The following is a 19296-nucleotide window of genomic DNA, read 5'->3' on the forward strand; positions in this document are numbered from 1 at the left end:
CTGCTCCATGGCGTCAGCCCCGCCACCATCCCCAGGGCACGGTGCCACTGATCCCATTCCTGATAAATGTAAACGACAGAGACTGGTGAATTATTGAAGGAGAGCGTGTGCGAGTAACCCACATAAACATGCGGGAGCCCGGGGGGGGCAGCCGGATCAAAGGGAAACTGACTCCCCCCAGCAGGAACAGCAGAGAACCGGATCCCGGGCCGACGGCCCCATAATTAGCACACGTCCCTCTGGCCACCCCCCTTCTTCAGAGGTTCAACGACGAAGGAGCAATGATGCCCCAACCCCCCTGGGCCCCCACGTAAGGGCAGAGCATGACGACGCCAACACACCCTCTTCTGTCGCTCTCTGAGGAATCAGCAGCGAGGCGTTACGAGCCACACGGCCCAGAAAGGCGCCCAAGGGCACTTTAGGTGGAGCGGCACAGAGCGCAGACTCCAGTAAGAGAAGGAAGTTCCACTGAGAAACTTCCTAAAAGTAAACTAATAAAATGTGGTCTGCCACCCCACACCTGTCTTCTTCTGCATCATCGTTCTCGCTGCTCACATCATTAGCGTTAAAACAGCACCGGGCACTCAGACTGCATGCAAGGCGGAGGGTGTGGAGGTGGCAGCGAGGAACAGGCAAGGCTGCAAAGAAGGACCAGGATATTTATCTGCATTAATCCCAGAAATGACAGAAGCCGTTTGCACACCCCGCCCTTCATCTCATCACCTTCTGCCAATATGTAGAGCATGAACCTTCCCTGGCTTTTCTCAACTTTACATTGTAGCTTCCGCATGCCATTAAATTTCAGGTGGTACGAAGTTTACATTTCTAAGACATTACAACTGTAACTTAATGCTTTAGAGTACTAATTGGATGCTTCGGACAAACTGCACTAACTTCCGCAGAAGGATGGACAGTTTTTATGTCTGGGAATAAGATGAAAGTTTCAGTACTGAATGCGTGTCATAGCAATGTCTACAGTTTAACCAAAAAAATACATTAACACGAGAGACCTGAGACACCCCCACCATGGCTATAAATGGACCCGGAGCCCGACCCCAAACACTGGCTTTCCTTTCCAAACTGTTGGCCCCCGTAACAGTCTCTGGAGCCCTTTCTCCCTTTACTGGACTGGAGTATAAAAGTCAACAGAGGGATTAGGCTGAGCGATTATGCAGCTTATCTGAGATTCACCACAGCAGTGGAAGAGCAACGTTTTATATATATATATATATATATATATATATATATATATATATATATATAAAATCTAAATAGATATATATATATATATAATTAGCCGAGTTCTCACATAAATCTACTAGTATTCATACTGAGTGATAATGAAAATTCTGCGCAAAAATCGGACAAGTAAACGCGGTAATTTTAGTATATCTAGTAACGTTCTAGCGGTTATGTGTAACAAAGAATTATAATAAGAAATAATAAGCAACTTAAACGTTTGCACTGCTGTTCTAATGTGTACATAATTACAAGCTGCGATCGGAGAGACCCTTTACCCCAGTAATTAACACCTATCAGTGCCAGTAAAAGGAGACCGCCTGCTTTCTCCGTGCAGACGCAGCGCAGGCACCCGTGCACGCCGACATGTCGCACAGCTCCACGGTGACATTCTGTGCAATGTCGTGAAACGATAAAACTACATGAGAAGGGAGAGCGCTTTGCGTAAATGTATGAGGATCACGCTCCGCCGTGCGGCCACCCCGCTCCATTTTAGCTCCGTTTTTAACGCGATCCGAAGTACTTTTGCTGTGTGCATGCCCCGTCGGGGGTGGGGGGACAACCCGGCTGCACAGTCAGGACACATGGCAATAACCACGAAGCATAAGGGGAGAACGGAAAAGGCGCAAAAGCAATACGTACATATCTGCAGTTTAGGAAGACGTCCTGCCACCCGCTGTAATTCTTAATCTTGATCCTGTGGTCAGTCTAAATTATGGAGAATGGCGAAATCGTGCTCTTCTTCGCTGCAACAAAATATCCAGACGCGTCCCGGCGCGTTAATGTCACTTTGTCCCGCTGGCTCCCTTTCAGCAGAAGGGGGTGTGAGACCGCAAGCGAAACCCCAAGTCTTTGCTAAAATCCACTCCGAACAAAAGATTAAAAGAGACGGCGCTGGATCGAGGTGAAAATGAATAGTGAGGAGTGGGTGCCAGGAATTCCGCCGTGCTTTGGGGATGGAGCAGGCGCGGGTGCGGAGCTGGAGCGAGCCGCGGGCCCCCAGTGACCGCCGAGCAAGCGCGTGTCAGCACGCGCGCTGCAGCCCCGCTCCGGACGCCGGGGTTAGAAGCGAGTATGGCAGCGGGGGCTCGCGCACATCAGACGGCATGGGGTGGTGGGGGGGGGAGGAGGACCTAGTGAATACTCGCTTTTTTCCGCGTTGCCTCTAGTCTTGCCTGAACCCCCCCCCCCCATCTGACAATGACATTGAGTTGGAAAAGCTGGCAATACGTAACAGGTTTTCACTGAGGCACTGCAGGGCTCCGAAGCCTGACCATGTTACTAAACTGCTGTTTATTGAATCTGCAATGTTATATAAATGGTGATGTCTTATTCTACAGGAGAAAACTAGACAGCAACAGGAACCACAAAGGACAGGGAAAGTTCAGTTTATCCTGCTTGTAAGTGTTTACAGGAACTGATTTGCATAGTGAGATAAACTAACACAATAAGCCTGGTCAGAAATTCATTGTGGTGAATGTACTTAGCACAGCACTTAGTTTTTCATCTGCACCAGACAATATTTTTGTATCAGTTTTTTCAAGTAATTTCAATAGTTTTCAAGTAATTTCAATAGTTTTGTGTCAGATCATTGACTGGGGAAAATAATGAACGGAATACACAACGCTGGTGCTGTTTTTGTTTTTAAACAGAAGATTCTGGAAAGAAAATAAGACATAATATGCAGACTATTGCCTTGCCAGGGGAAAGAATTTTTCTTTTTGAAGTTTATGAATCAGTTTCCCTAAAAGGGGCATTGATTTCCACATGGCCACCACTGTCACTCTGACAGTGACGAAAGTCCTGCGGACTCCCACACTGCATGAACGGGAAGATAAATAGGTCCCCTTAAAGGCTGGTTACCACAGAAACCTTCCTGCCAAGATTCAGGATGATGTCATGTGACAGGCAGGGGGTCTTGGTTGCCCTCTCCATTGTGTGCAAGGCTAAGACCCGAAAGTGGTCAGCAGCACTTCAATATCCACTTACTTCAGTCTCCCACCCCCCCCCCCCCCCCCCCCAGAACATCTCCGCTGGTGTTTCTGACCTAAATCACGCAGCACCACACAACCAAACACTCACTCCAGGACATTAAGCCATTATTGGTCAATCCGTATTCAACAGCTGTCCTTGTTCGTACTCAAAATGAAAGTTAATTCCAGTTCAATTTCCTGGGAAAGTCTGATTACGGAAGACTAATAAAATAAACTAACTAATAAATCAGGTCCTTATTCATTCTGCATTTCCCAGTAAAAATTTCTAACCCAGTGAGTCATATCTAAGAAAGTCTACTCCCCTCACACCAGACATCGCCGAACGGCGGTTCACCACAGGGCTCCGAATGCCATTGACATGCTACCGCTAATCTCCAGCCTCCCATTCACTCTCACAACATGTGTATGTTGGGACTGTTGATAGGAAACCTGAGAACATGGGCGAAGCCCAAACAGGGAGCCGAGCTTGGGCTGGAATCAAAGCCGCGGTGGCAAAGCTGCGGTAATGTTACACCTGCCAGGCTGCAGCGGCAGCTCCATCCAGCCTTGGCACTTATCACCTATTCTACAGCTCAGTGCTTCTCTGCCACATTACAGGACTAGTCAATGAATAAATCGCCCTACTTCCAGAAGCCAACAGCCAAAGAACACTGTATGAATGTTTTAAAATAGGAACTAAAATTATTTCAGCAATCAGGCATAGCCCCATAAAGTAGCAGGAGGTATCAGTGTCTGCCAAAACCCTCTGTACAGCTTTTGTAGACTTCAATGTGGAATGGGCTGACCTTTGACCCCCGATGTAACGCTAAGTGGCGGTTAGGGGAGGTGGGGTAGGGGCTATTCCCCAGAGATACTGACTTCTTTGTTAACACGTGTTAGTAAGTATGACATAAATTATAGTGTCATGTGCGGCTTGTGCATTCGAATTAAGAGGCAAGTGATTTCACATTTATATATTTATATTACATCACCTCAGTATTTGCGGAAACCATCCAATGTACCCCTGTATGTGGTGACTCATCCACCAGCGTGCCAAATTTGGCGAATCAATACCCCATTAATTAATTAATTGATTGATTGAGCTGGTAGTATAATAATGAAAACATGAAATGGCGGGGGTGTCCCTGAAGAGGGGTTTGTGAACCGGAGCTGTATCCTCCTGTCCATCCAACACGACACCAGTAACTTTTTATTGTGTTACTGCTCATTTGCATATATTTTGATGGTCAACTGTTTCTTTTCCAAGCGAATATACACACATTACCCAGATACATCGCTTTAAACACCGTCTTTGACAGACCAAAGCCTTTTCCACAGCAGTGGATTGTTGTATATTCTGTATGAACAAAGATTTTTTTCACTCAGTTTCTATTCTGGTCTATTCTGTGTGGGTGGCAAGTCAGGGATGGAAAACGGCATGACTGCACTCTCTCTTTATGTCCTGCCACAAGTGTTCGGTGGGGCACGGAAGCCAAACAGGGATTGAAGGATGTCCAGCTTCCTTGGCCCGCAAAAGGAAGTTACTGTGAACACTAGCAAGCCACACATCAATGCGACGGAACACTCTGGAGACACTTGGAATATATGGAATGTGTCTTTTCTGTAACAAGAAACAGAAATTATTTAAGCCATATGCTTGTTTGTACACAAACTTTTTAAGATACTTATTTAAGATAATGGAACGGATCCGGGAGCTTTTCGATAACTTTAAGATGTATTTTACATTTCTCATAGTATTATAACTGCAAGAATATTCCAGGCTAGTCTGCTTTTCTGTTGGCTGTTTACTTTTTAATTCACTGTGTTTTCTTGTCCTGCACCTTGTCTGCTTTGCATTAAATGTACGTGTTTTAATTTCCTTGCTGTTGTTTGCACAAGAATTTCCCCCTGGGGTCATCAATGTTTATCTAACCTAATCTAATTGGTTTGTGTAAATACCTACGCATACATCCAAGGTGCAATAAATTCCTCACGGCCATAGCGATACCGATGCTTACTCCACCCGGTGTTAAGAAACACAGTCTTTCAGATGGTAATGCTGCAGGAAATGGCCTTGCTGTGTTGTATATACAGCAGTGGCAGTAACTTCTCCTTCAGCGCTGAAGCCATCTTGAGCTGTCAGGCCCTGATGACACAAGCGTCTGTAGTCCAGATGCTTAACTCGGCTTTGACCGGATTCAGCCAGACAGTATTTGCATAGACCCCCCCCCCCCCCCGACTCTGGAAAGCCTGCCACTGTCTTCCACAGGATCCTGAGTCTCGCTGGGCTCCTGCTGCACCATCAGGTGGAGGTGCTACCCATGCGGTGGCTGAAAGCATGGAGGAGGAGCTCAGTCTACCATCTTACTGTCAAGAGTCGAGCTCTCCAGCTGTTGCGTGTTGGTGATGATTCCTCCAACTCCGATTCTCCAAGATCATTCCTCTGAGTATCACAGACTAATCGCCAGCGTGTGAGAGATCCACTCAGCTTATCCAGTACTGGGTTACAGTGGGACTTGGCACCTCTCCCAGGCAGCATGGAAACTCCCTGGTCAGAAAACCAGTAGGTTGTGGGCCCACAATCACAATGAACACCTGCTCTCCTAACCGCAACACAAGGAGAACATGCCAACCCCCCCGCCGACCACACACACACACACACACACACACACACTAAACCCCCACACCTCCAACCCTGGTGATGTGAGGTGACAGTACTCCCCATAGTGCCACCTACTGAGATGACATTGGCAGATAGGTTCTCTGAAGATCAAAGACAGGTTCCCTGCCTGAATCAGGACGCTGGGGGGCTCCTTCCAGAAACCCTGCAGTCGACATGATGGACGTGATACCAGCCCATTAACCAGCCTGACGAAAGACAGCTACGGTTCAAAACATCACTGGGTGTCCAGGCCGGCCTGCAGTGGCTCTCACAACACAGACGAACAAATGGACGGTTCATCTCCATTCGATTGTGATGCTCGGAGGGAAAGTCTGTTTTTCTCCTCTTTCAGTTTCTGTTTTTTTGCAAAAAAACACATGCTCCCTATTTTCACAGAGAATTTTCTCCAATTTCCCCACATAAATTACACAAAGACGTCTTCAGGAGGGACAGAGAGCCACAGGCTGTGTCTGGTCAGCACCTGGATGGGGGGGGGGGTGTTCATGTATCCCCTCTGCAAAACCATTAAAAAATGGATAAATAACCTGGGGGGAGGGGGGTTTCCACACATGATACCCCATTATTTTGCCATATTACAAAGCTAGAACTGCATCATTATTTTTGGTAGAAATGTGTTTTTTTTTACCATTGTGGTTAGAAGAATTTTGGAAGCTAAACACTGCTGACGAGAGTCCCACACTCTCCTTTCACCTTGGACTGCCATGGTGCAAACTCCATATTTCACAAGAATTTTTGATGGATGAATCAGTCGTGTGGAGTTTCCAACATCTGCGACAGTAGCGACTGTAAGCCAGGCCACAAATCCCGAGCATAAATTTCAACGAAGGACAATGATTTGTATATAAAATACAAGGAAAACGCTTTACTGCATCAAGGACGGTCGGGATCCCAGTCTGCCACTGTCACACCGTCTCACCTAATTATTCATCGATGAACTTAGTTGTTTTGAAACGGCAAAGAAATGAACATATGAGTACAGTTGTCAGGGGAAGAGAGGTAGCGGTTATGGGACATTATTTGAACAAAAAAAAACACAGCCACACATCTCCCAGATGCTCGCCAGTGCCTGGTTGTGGTTGGCCGGCCCCGCTGACATCTCGGGTGCCTGTCAGGACTCTGTCTCCACTAGGCATCACATGCTCTCCGCTGCAGTGCCCGTGATGGATGAGGCGACACTGTGCAGCCTACAAACCCCCTCGATCATCCTGCCGCCACATACAGGGGGCCTAAGGTCCATTAATCCTGCGATCGAGAAGGTTTGGGTCACTGAAACTAGTTTGGCTTCTCAACGGGGGGTTTAGGGGAGGAAGCCTCTTCCTCCAGGGACCCTTTTTGGAATGAGTTGGATGTCCAGAGGGAAAACGTCATGCAGACGTGGCAGAGGTTCGAAGTGGGCGACTGAGGCTTCGACTGCAGTGGCCAAGAGGAGGAGCTTGTTGTGAAAGTAAGGAGGAACAGTGGAAATGCTTCCTACGTGCTTACAGAGAACATCTGAATGTTTACATGCACACCGTGAGACAAATTTACTGGAGATTGTGCCCTTGAGTAACATTTATAGTCTATTGAGGGAACAAGAGCGGATTGAAAAGAGAGTGGAGGGAGAAAGGATGGCAGATTGAGGAAGGGGGAGGGACAGGGAGGGTTTAAGACAGGAAATGGAAAGGGTGGGTACCTGCTACTTATCTCCAGTCCCACCCAGGGAGCTCGGCCCATTGATGGTGCCGTTCATCAGCCCAGGATGCATTACGAGAAAATCCCCAGAGACTAGATAGCTGTCGGAAAATGGAGATAACTGCGATCCCTGTAAAAAAAAAATAGACAGAAAAGGAGCAGTGAGGAGAAAGAGGGAATCCAGGGAGTAAGCAGATAGCAGAAGGAGGGTAAAGCGAGGACAGGAAGCAGATAGTGTGAAGGGAGAGTCCAGTGACATGACAGAGAAGATACAGTGCAGAGAGATAGAATGTAGAGGGAGAATTCAGAGAAGATTGAGTGTGAAGGCAGGACAGACTGTAAAGAGACAGACTGTAAAGTGACAGTGTGTAAAGAGACTGGCTGTAAAGTGACAGTGTGTAAAGAGACAGGCTGTAAAGTGACAGTGTGTAAAGAGACAGGCTGTAAAGAGACAGTGTGTAAAGAGACAGGCTGTAAAGAGACAGTGTGTAAAGAGACAGTGTGTAAAGAGACAGGCTGTAAAGTGACAGTGTGTAAAGAGACAGGCTGTAAAGAGACAGTGTGTAAAGAGACAGGCTGTAAAGTGACAGTGTGTAAAGAGACAGGCTGTAAAGAGACAGTGTGTAAAGAGACAGGCTGTAAAGAGACAGTGTGTAAAGAGACAGGCTGTAAAGTGACAGTGTGTAAAGAGACAGTGTGTAAAGAGACAGGCTGTAAAGTGACAGGCTGTAAAGAGACAGTGTGCAAAGAGACAGGCTGTAAAGTGACAGTGTGCAAAGAGACAGGCTGTAAAGTGACAGTGTGTAAAGAGACAGGCTGTAAAGAGACAGTGTGTAAAGAGACAGGCTGTAAAGTGACAGTGTGTAAAGAGACAGGCTGTAAAGAGACAGTGTGTAAAGAGACAGGCTGTAAAGAGACAGTGTGTAAAGAGACAGGCTGTAAAGTGACAGTGTGTAAAGAGACAGTGTGTAAAGTGACAGGCTGTAAAGAGACAGTGTGTAAAGAGACAGGCTGTAAAGAGACATGCTGTAAAGTGACAGTGTGTAAAGAGACAGGCTGTAAAGTGACAGTGTGTAAAGAGACAGGCTGTAAAGTGACAGTGTGTAAAGAGACAGGCTGTAAAGTGACAATGTGTAAGGAGAATATGTGTAGAAGCAGGGTGTAGAGCAGTGGTTCTCAAACTCGGTCCTCGGGCCCCACTGCCCTGCTTCTTTTCCTGCCATCCCTGCCCCACACACAAGTCCCAGCTGTCTTTCAGCTTCTGATTGACTGAACACACCTGATCCAGGTAATCAGCAGTGTGTGGGGCAGGGATAGCTGGAGGACAAGCAGGGCAGTGGGGCCCGAGGACCGAGACTGAGAACCACTGGTGTAGAGAGGGGACAGCAGCAGAGGCCCTGTGTAGCATGCAGCAGTCACTGCAGATGGAGCAAACAGCACCATCTCTATTGCAGGGCCCCCGGAGGCTATCTTAACTCCTCTCAGATCTTTAAGTTTCCAGGACAAAACGCTGTCTCATGTATAATGGAGGATCACTTCGTTACTAACGAGCTACTGTATTGTAACAATCTGTTGACGCCCTGAAACTGCGGGAAAAGCTGCCCCGAGCTCCATAATAAGGCTACACACCCAAGACTCACCCAGGCTGCAGCCATAGGAGGAATAAATCAGCCTTAGATTGCAAAGAATCCTTTCAATACAGGGTGATTACACGGGAGTATATATGGGAGGGGCCATAGGGACACTGGCCCCAGCTGGAAGCTGATTGGTCCCTGGAGTACCCCCTCATCTGTCACTCACCGATTCAAAGCACATCAATGCTTAATGATAAGGTTGGCCCTTCTGTATGGATTTTGGTCCCTCTTATGCCCCCCCATAAAAAAAATCCTGTAATAACCATAGAGTATATTTGTGTGGTACCACTAAAGTCAGCTGGTTGTCAACAGGGGAGTAACTAGACATCCCGGCCCCCTGAGAAAATGTCACCTTGGGCCCCCTGCTCGGGTTGGCATTTGCAGTCGCGCAGTTGATTTTGTAAAGTAGTGGGGGGCAGATTTTGGGGCCCCCAGAATCTGTCATGGTATCTCTGCCAAATGCCTTTACCAAGTTAGCTGCCCTTTAACTTAAACTTACCCATCAGCCTTTGTTATTGATGCTTGGATAAGTTTGTGTGCGAGGCTGGGGGGTGGTGGAGGCAGGGAGGGGAGCTATTCAGTTTGGGAGCGTTTCCATAAATCTGGTACATAGTACACCCCCATGGTACTAGCTTATCAACCAGTTGGCGGGAGTCGAGTTACTGCGGACCGCTATGCAAACCAACAGCTGTCCCGCCCGCTCTCACTGCCACCTCCCACAACATTAACGCTGACTAAAGTATGCTGGAGACTGGCTTCACACCACAGTCATCGCTGGCTGCCAAGAGGGAACACGGTGGTGTTTACACATTAGACTGTCGAGGGTGGGCAGCCCAGCAGGTGGCGCTGTCATGCCTGGCACTGCGGGATCCAACCTGACCCCAAACACCAGCTAAGGACCCGAACTCACAGCCTAAATCCGCATGAGAAGAGAAGTTATCCTGAACTGCACCAGCGTATCTAGCTGGGCAAATATTCACAGCTGCCTTGGCTAAAACCTTCACCTAAATCTAAATTATAAAACTGCTGACTTGTTCAGTTATCCTCAGCCAGAGTGTCGTTCATTCCTAAGCTAACAGAGAAACAAAGGCTAATCTAATGCGCTTAGGCCCCAAAGCGAAGGTCTCCCACCTCGGACCCTCGTCAAGCTCGTATCGCATCACCGCGAGCTGGCTGTAGACCAGACTCGGCAGTAATTAAGAGCTATCAGACGGCTCCTGGGTTTCTGTTACAAGAGGAGAGACACACTCTCAGCTGTGGTGTCTGATTGGTACGCGTCCCACTCCAGCACAAACTGGGGTTTTTGTGGTGCCTTTCTCATCTTTGTACATGAAAATGAAACTCAGAAGTGAAGCCTTGGGGGAGTAGCACAGGCTGGCAAAAAGCGAAACTGAAAGGCGCGTTTGTTTTGCTTGTTTTGGACTGGCCAATCCGCAAGTCCTGGAGGAGCAGGCGGGACTTGTTTGAATTTCATTAGGCCCGCAGTATGTCTTCCCACGCACGTGACCCGTTGACAGGGCCATAAATAGCTCCGGCAGTTGTGCTCTGCAATAAACAACCGTAAACAGGGGAAGTACTCAAGAAGGCTGTTGGCATTTGCCGTTTCCTGGACCTGCCTCAAGGCGCTTCCCATACGAACCGACCGCAAGTGACCTAAAGCCTTTCATATGCTGCAGTTGTGTAACATCTGGAACTTCACAGCGAATCGGGAGACCTTCCAGCACTGACAGAATGAATCTATTTGCGATTCACGCAGGAATTGCCACTGGAAGCTTCTCGCAGGCATATCTACAATCCCAACTGAACCTCAACAGTGTCACAGCCTCAGTGTTTAGATCCCTACCCACAGTCATACAGCTTGTATTGTATTTACAACCGTAAGGCCTTTGGGTCACATCCCATGAGGAGTCCTGCTGTAGTGCTCATCGGAAAGCTCCTCCAATACAATCCCTCTGGGCAGGAGTTTCTCTGGATATTTGTCAACGAAACTATTCAACGAAAAACTGCATCCTAAAGACCTGGAAAGATGGGCACACAGGAATACACCCTGATCGCGGATGAATTTGACTCATCTCTTCTGATGTAGAGATATCAGGAGAGATGGAGAGAGAGAGAGAGAGAGAGAGAGAGATGGAGAGAGAGAGAGAGAGAGAGAGAGGGAGAGAGAGGGAGAGAAATCAGATCCTCGTTGTTCCCATTCTGCAAAGAGGACGGTGCCGGGGCAGGTGCCAGTCTGGGAATGTCGAGATGTTACTGCACAGGAGAAGCACCTCCTCCCCTCCTCAAGTGCCAGTTACTGTATTATTAGTGTGCATTATGGTATTGGCGGCGTATAAAAATACACTTATGAAATAATATTATCATGAAAGCATTTATTTCTGATGCCTACAGTACACCAAGGGTAATGTGATAATATAATGTTGTCATCTTTTCCCTTTCGCATTGGCATACAGGGCTGGTTGTCCCGCCTCCAGCATGACAGACAGATTCCTTCATCCAATCACAGATCAGCCTGCCAGTATCTGAACAATCCCCCAGACCTGTCCTCCCCGTGATTGGGGGCTTGCGTCCTCCTGGCTGCCGGCTCATTGTGGGGCTTCCCCGCAGATACAGATACTGTTTGCGATTGTCCCTTTATGCTCACCCTTCTCACATGCACCTATCCACAGCCACACCCCCCTCTTCCTCTGCATACCCTCACACCAGATTGACTCCCCGTTATCTCTCTTCCCTTCTCCATTTCACCGTAATCTCTGCCCTCACCCCCCCTCCCCCCCGTCCTACCCTCCATGCTTTCCTCCTCCTTATCATTATTTAGTTATAACCATGGAATAGTCACATTTGGTAACCAAATTCTAACCATTTATTGTGGGAATAAACCAAGTTAACTAACTATAAACAGGATGGAAAAGCTCACCAAACCACAAACAGGGATCCTGTAAGGAGTGCAAGCAAGCAAAATACAACACTGTCCAACACTGCCCCCCTGTGGTCCGGAATTAGTAACTGCCAATAAAACAGCGTATTTTAGCAGATGCTTTCATTCAAAGCAACGCACAGTTGAGAAAGCAGGGTGCACCAGTCCCAGGAGCAGCTGGGGGTTAAGGGCTTCGCTCAAGGGGCCAACAGTGGTCATGTGATTTGAACCCTAACCCTTCCCATCATGGGACCCAGCTTGCTGTCAGCGGACGCTCTGACCAGCCTGTCACTCCATCACAGTCCATAAACACTCACACACTTCATGGGAAGTTTAAAGACAAGCGGTCAACGAAACAACATACAAACTACACAAACATACATTCAGCACAGGTATGGGACTTGAACCAACAAACCAGGACATAAGACATCAGTACTACAGGCTTCTGGCTTCCTCTGTATACTTTTAAATATTTTGTCAGACCTTTTAAAAGTTTATATATGGTTCCATTGTACTTACATACTGAGTAAAATTTATCTGGCAGTTCAGGAAGCTAAACGATTCCTTGGAAACAGGCTGGAATGAGCAGAGCTGGTGGGAGTGTAGTTAGAGTCCAATCAACTTCTACACAGCCTTAAATTGGAGTAAAATGCTCAGCTGTTCATATTTTGTAGTTTTGTTTCTTAACAGGTAAAGCAATACCTTACCAAAACAAAAAAAATGCATCATTCATACCACATAAAATATATTTTTAATACCGATATATCATCAAAACAACCATTCCTATATAAAATGAAAGTCTAACAAAGAATTGCGCAAAACATCAGCACAGTTAGCTTGATAAAAGACTTCAATGTATTTCTCATCACCTTCTATGTAGTAGTTTAGAAAACATGACACTTTTGATCCAAAAATGATTGACACACGCTGAGTTCAGTCGTCAAGCGAGATAAACCCACTCATTCACCAATAGTCCTTGTTGGTTTCTGAGTAAGGCCATGACATAGGCCTACTCTAAAGAACAAGCCAGAAGATCTACTTAAAAGTAAATAAATGTGTAAATACTGTTGACTGTATTATATAAATACTGTAAATAAGAACATCACAAAAGCAGCACACTTGCACAGTCTTCAGGAAAATGCGAGAAGTGTGTCACTACCCATCCCGCATATTAAAGGCATCGTCCCGGTTTTTCAGGCCATACGATCGACAAAGGCTCCATTAATCCATTAGCAGTGACAGCTCTGATAGGCAGGCATCTCCAATATGCCAAAAGCAAAGATATAATAACACAGTGTTCAATTTAGAGCTGCAAGTAGGGTGACCTGTCCATGGGGGGGGGGGGGGGGGCACTATGAGCCGGACAGGGTTTGTAAACGACCATTTCAATTAAAAGGACCCAGATATCACATTAGCACAGTCAGTCTCCTATAATCATGCATGTGTCTCTAATGTTAATATGCAACAGCTGCATGAATCTTTCAGTCAAGGAAACCCATCCATCCATCCATCCATCCATTTTCCAAACCGCTTATCCTACTGTGTCGCGGGGGGTCCGGAGCCTATCCCGGAAGCAATGGGCACGAGGCAGGGAACAACCCTGGTTGGGGGGCCAGCCCATCGCAGGGCACACTCACACACCATCCACTCACACATGCACACCTACGGGCAATTTAGCAACTCCAGTTAGCCTCAGCATGTTTTTGGACTGTGGGGGGAAGCTGGAGTACCTGGAGGAAACCCCACGACGACATGGGGAGAACATGCAAACTCCACACACATGTGACCCAGGCGGAGACTCGAACCTGGGTCCCAGAGGTGTGAGGCAACAGTGCTAACCACTGCACCACCATGCCGCCCCCCAGTCAAGGAAACAAACCAGTAAAAGCATGAGTGGAATGAACTATTTAAGCAAGCAGAGGAGCCTTTCAGATTTAGTTTGTAAAGCCTGAAGCCGCTCAAAGTCTCCCTCCTAGGTGGGCACCTTAGCTGGAAGCTCAGAAAGGTTTGATTTGCAAGCGTGTCGGCCAGCGAGGAATTAACGAAAAAAATTAGATGGAGCAAAAGAAGGGCCCATGTAACCATGACATTGGCCTTCCGGAACATTCTGATACAATGAGCGAATGGATAAGAGCAGGGCATCAGTGAGGTGTACTGCTGGCGACCCAGTCACAGGTCCCACAGACATCCTGATAGAGGTACAATGGGCGCAGACGGACCCACGTCTCCGTGACAGGGGGGGCTGTCGCACTGGGCTCCACTGCAGGGGCTGATATTTCAGAAACAATGGCAGCAAATCGCTCTGTTTAAACACCAGGAATAGTAACGAGACAACTGCCTCAGAAAAAACAGAAGCCGGTCGATTTCGATTGTAAGAGAAATGTTACAGTATAAATGCGGGTTAAAGTGTTACTGAGAGCTATTTGCTAACTTCTCCTTATGGTTTAGCCTTGGGACTCTGAGCTGGAGAGACGCACACACACACACACACACACGCACACACACACACACACACACACACACACACACGCACAAACGCACACACATCACAGGACACAGAGTCTCTATGTGACGGGGCTTGTCGGCCTGGTCCCTTTTACAGTCGGCTCGTGGCTGGTTGAACAGCGTCTAACACTTTCGAGTTCGGGAAACAGGTCTATTCAGTATTCAGGTAACTTCCTACATCCCAGAAAAACCAACCCAGTCCGCACAAGTAAAACTCAGTACAGAACAGCAGTAAAACATTAATGTGCCGCAGACGACAGACCAGCATAAGGGTACGAGCGGAACACTCTGATACTCTTGGGTCTGAGTGAGAGAGACAAAAACAAAGAACAGAAGAATGAACCTCGTAATATATTAATATTATAATTTAAAGGGCATAGTCTTCATCTAAGATAACAACTGTCGGCATTAGGCAGCCTGATAGCAGAAAGAAGGACTTAGATTAACGATTTACTTTCCTGGGGGGGGGTGCATTGTAACGCTGACCTGAGAGCATTACAGTAAATTCACTAAACAAATTGTGGTCAGATTTACCAAGAATGTCTTTTGTATTCTGAACTACACGATACTCCCAGAGGAAACACGAAACACGGTGCGGAACGCCAAATATTTCGGAGCAAACCTTGACGATGCCATTGAGACTATTCCTTCCCCTTCACAGACAACCCACTTAACAAAGAAATCAATGAGAACGTTAAAAGACTTTCAATACATGAGTGGTAGAACTGTGGCAAGACTCAGGAGCTCGTGGCATGCAGGGACTGGCGGCCCTGTAGATACCAAACGGGACGTTGTTCTGAGGCTTTTCCAATATCACAACAATGACACTGCTACCCAAACCCTAACTATTACCGTTAATGTTTTGCTAAATCTATGCAAAGTGCTATAAGATGACTTCATATGCAATGGCACTGCATACATTTAAATGTGTGATAAGGGCTCCTCAGGGGCCTCCCCTCACTCAGGGACTGGGGTCTCCGGATGCCCCACCCTACAGCAGCTAGTCCTGGGTGAGATGGGGGCTTGTTGGGGCTGCTTGTCTTACCACAATGGGAACTGGGGAAGCAAACCTTCCTTCCGTGATCATCACTTCCGTAACCTCACAATCCATGTCCTTTCTTAAATCCAAAGGGATTCAAAGGGCCACGCGCTGGCCGGTCTGGCCCCTAGATCCTCTCCCTTTTTTCTGAGAAATCGCTCAGCACATCTGTGCTAATAAACACTTCCTATGTTTGCTTCTGATATCCATCGTTTCTCTCTCCCACACAATGGAGCTTTCAGTGCCAACTTTCCTTAAATGTGCGTGAAGCAGAGAGAGAGGAAAGATGATGCCAGCAAACTGCAACGGGCTACAACACAAAAAAGAAGCGAAAACAATCCGTTATCGGGGTCAGCGAGTCATGGACCAGGAACCTGACCATCATACACAGCCAGAGCCACTTCTCTGGCTGCCGGTAAATCATTGGTAGAACAGGCCACTCTCCAAGCGAGGGCAACAGGGCGGTGAGTCAGTGTTTCCCACATAAGTGGGTTATTCTAAACTTCCAAGCCATGAACAGGCATCCTCGTGGACGACTAATGGTAACCCAAGGACCCGACACCCATGGCACCAGCCATCAAACCAAAGGGAAGCCCCCCAACCTCTTAGGAGAAATCATGATTGTGATAAACTAGCATGGCACAAACTCCTTTAACTGGGCGTCCTTCCCCCCTCCACCCGGACCCCCTTATTTGAACTATGGAACAAAAGGGCTCTGAAAAGTCTGAACTGCGCACAGTGAGAAGCACACAGGCATGTGCAGGTTCGTGTCGCACTAAAAGCAGACAGTAAAAGGCGCTGGTTCTTGTTGACCCACTTCACAGGGGGGCCGGATCTGGAGCAGAGCCAGAGGTGACCTTGGAACAGAGCTGAACACAGCAGCACAAACTCATGGGAGCCGCTGGCACGACTCTGAAAACCCTCCTTTCTATCCTGGCTGGATTCTCTCTCTGTTTATTCACTGCCACTGTGAGTAAATCTGTGGGCTTTTTCTCTGAAATGAAATCCAGGGCAAAAGAGTGACCCGAGGACTTATTAGTTTTCACAGTGTCTTCAAAGAAGCTTCTGGAAGGGATTAACACAGCAGCACTCGACCTTACAGTTCCTGAGCAAAGATGCATTCTTTACTGTGTCTTTACTGGGGCGGTCAAACCATTAGTGTCTGATTCCAAAACACTCTTGGTCAAAGGCTGCAAACGAGTTAATAAAATCAGCACGTATCCCATTCCTTGTTTTGGTTGCAAACAAGTTCACTATATTGGCAAACTTCCCAGTCTTTCACGTGTTTACAGGAAAATGTAACTCTCAGCAAAACACAATATTTTACCACCCACATTACATGAAACCAGTCTCTTGAATAAATCATCATCCATCCATCCTTCCATCATCCATCCATCCATCCATCCATCACCCATCCACCCACGTTCGAAGAGCTTACCCTGGGTAGGGCTGCAGGACTATCTGCAACCTACACCAAAGATAACATAGAGCGCAAGGCAGGAGTACAGTAAGGAGTACAATAAGGAGTACAGTATATATACGCATATACACACACACACACACACACAGATCTGAGGCAGGTCATAGTTCCCACTATTCGGCACAATGAATATGCAGTGATGAAGTACAATAATAATATAATGCTTTAAATCGTTTCAAAGGCAGTAGACTTCACGGTCCTTGCCCTGCCCCCTCGAAACACGTGGGTCAAACGACCCCGTAAACTCGCTGTTGCCCGGAATGCAGCCCATGATAGGGGGGCAATTTCTGCGCAGGGGTATATAACAGTTAGTGAGGATGAAGTTGGTGCAAAACGGTTGTGGTAAACGGGAGGGACATTTCCGCTGCTTCTCATTCTCATCCGCGTTAGACACCAGCTATATCAATTTCATAATCATTTTTACATATATATTAAATACATCCGTGAATCCAATTTTATCACTTGTGCGTCAAATGATCGCGTGACGGAGTTATATCTGAATTACAGAACAATCTCGACGGCAGTTTACTCCGTTCTCTAGTTTCTAGCGAATAACTTACACGGCACGAAATCGCGCATACAAACCCCGTTTCTTACCTAAACGGAGGCACTGGTGCAGTAAGACTCTAATCCTAGACAGACCTGGGTGGTGCGCAGCCTTTCTATGGCAGTTTCCCTGCTTTGATCAGCGCCGACTCTTTATTCCATTTGATCCTGCGAACTTAAACGGGGCGCGACTTTCCCCGTAATGACGTCATCCCTCCCTTTACCGATGTTTGTAGGGCGACAGCGCAGAGCTGCCAAGCGTTTGACATGCAATCGAAGTTCTGGTCATTTTTTAAAGGTCCGATTTCAATGGACATCGCTCCTAAGTCTCTTACCAATAATTATGACAATTACATACTTGTTGTTACCATATGGCGTTTCAGCAGACTGTTGTTTTACACAGTTTATATTATTATTACTCTTGTGATGTCACTGATGTTACAGAGTGGATCTCTGAGAATAGTGGAACAACTCTGAGAAAGGTTATTGCAGATCTGTCCCATTTTAGGCAGCGCAACCTAAATCTGACTAAGAGATCCCAGAAAATAAGGAGACCTCGCATTTTTGCAAACTGCAGCAGGAGGTTCATCAACGTGAAGCTTCCAGCTTACCTGTAGAGCCGCATCAAAGGCAAGCTGAAGATCCCTGCATACTGAGTGCTGCTGGTCGCGGTCCATGACGTCCATAATAACATAGGAGGTGTTAGTGCGCCTCACGACACAATAATTTCTGATTTTTGAAATAGGAAATTTGCATGTAAGTTTGAACTTTTGCAGATCTAGAGACTCTCCCCTCTTTATATTTGAAGAATTATTTCAAATCTTTGAGGCAGCTTGGAAAACAGAGCAGTAACTGTTTCAAAATGAAGTTAATAGCATGCAGACATAAATTCTGCAAGGAGTCGACTAATTGCAAATGTGACCCAATGAATATCTTGATGTATCATGACTGCCCATTTCATAAAAAAATCAATAAGTCTCTGTTCCGGTCAGATCGTCTTCAAATTCTCACATGTTCACCTGTAACAGGAAGTGTCACGCCGGAAATGTACGTGGGAGGTACGAATTCCAGGCTGCTTCCTGGTTGTCACTGATTTCTGAGTCTAGGTCTGGCTTGGTACCACAATACCTGCTCAGCATTGGAGCACAAATAGAATGGACATGACCTTTATGGGAAGGAAGTGCACTGCTGAGCAGGGAAACTATCAGGCTTTTCTCCCATTGTTCTCATACTGAAACAGGCATTTATAATGTGGATTGGTTTGCCAGTCTATGTTCAAGATGCCAAATCAGTCTCAGTCCTTAAATCTCAACTGAAGGCCTGTTACTTAATTTAGCTTATCTGCAACTTAACACATAACATAGCGCAACTATGGCTGCTGGTGCTGTAGTGCATGTCATTTATATCTACTATTTTTGTCCATTAATGTGCAATGTTCTGACCCCCCATGCTCTCTGCCTTCCTTCCCATGTGTCCGGAGGGTGCCTGGGGTGGGCACGGTCTGAGCTGCAGTCCTAGTTCAGTCCCATGGAAGGGTGACATTGTCACTGTGACTTACGAACTGTAACATCCTGGGAGCGGCCTTCAATCTGCCACCCTCACAGGCCAG

At 47.0% G+C, this 19296-nt stretch overlaps 2 protein-coding genes across 3 annotated transcripts in view; one reads left to right on the forward strand and one right to left on the reverse strand.

Annotated features, from left to right (window-relative positions):
• The window catches only part of ripor1 (RHO family interacting cell polarization regulator 1), a 56189-nt gene extending 38316 nt beyond the window's left edge, over window positions 1–17873 (reverse strand). Inside the window, exon 1 of one of the 2 annotated variants that reach the window (XM_048972357.1) lies at window positions 17739–17873. The gene's annotated coding sequence lies outside the window, so the exon portion shown is untranslated. Of the gene's footprint in view, window positions 1–1881; window positions 2327–17738 lie in introns of those variants that run through there. The other variant, XM_048972356.1, reaches the window with a different exon arrangement.
• The window catches only part of pard6a (par-6 family cell polarity regulator alpha), a 57876-nt gene that overhangs the window by 3839 nt on the left and 34741 nt on the right, over window positions 1–19296 (forward strand). The window lies entirely within an intron of this gene.

The sequence above is a fragment of the Brienomyrus brachyistius genome, chromosome 13, assembly GCF_023856365.1.
Source record: "Brienomyrus brachyistius isolate T26 chromosome 13, BBRACH_0.4, whole genome shotgun sequence".
NCBI classification, from domain to species: Eukaryota; Metazoa; Chordata; class Actinopteri; order Osteoglossiformes; family Mormyridae; genus Brienomyrus; species Brienomyrus brachyistius.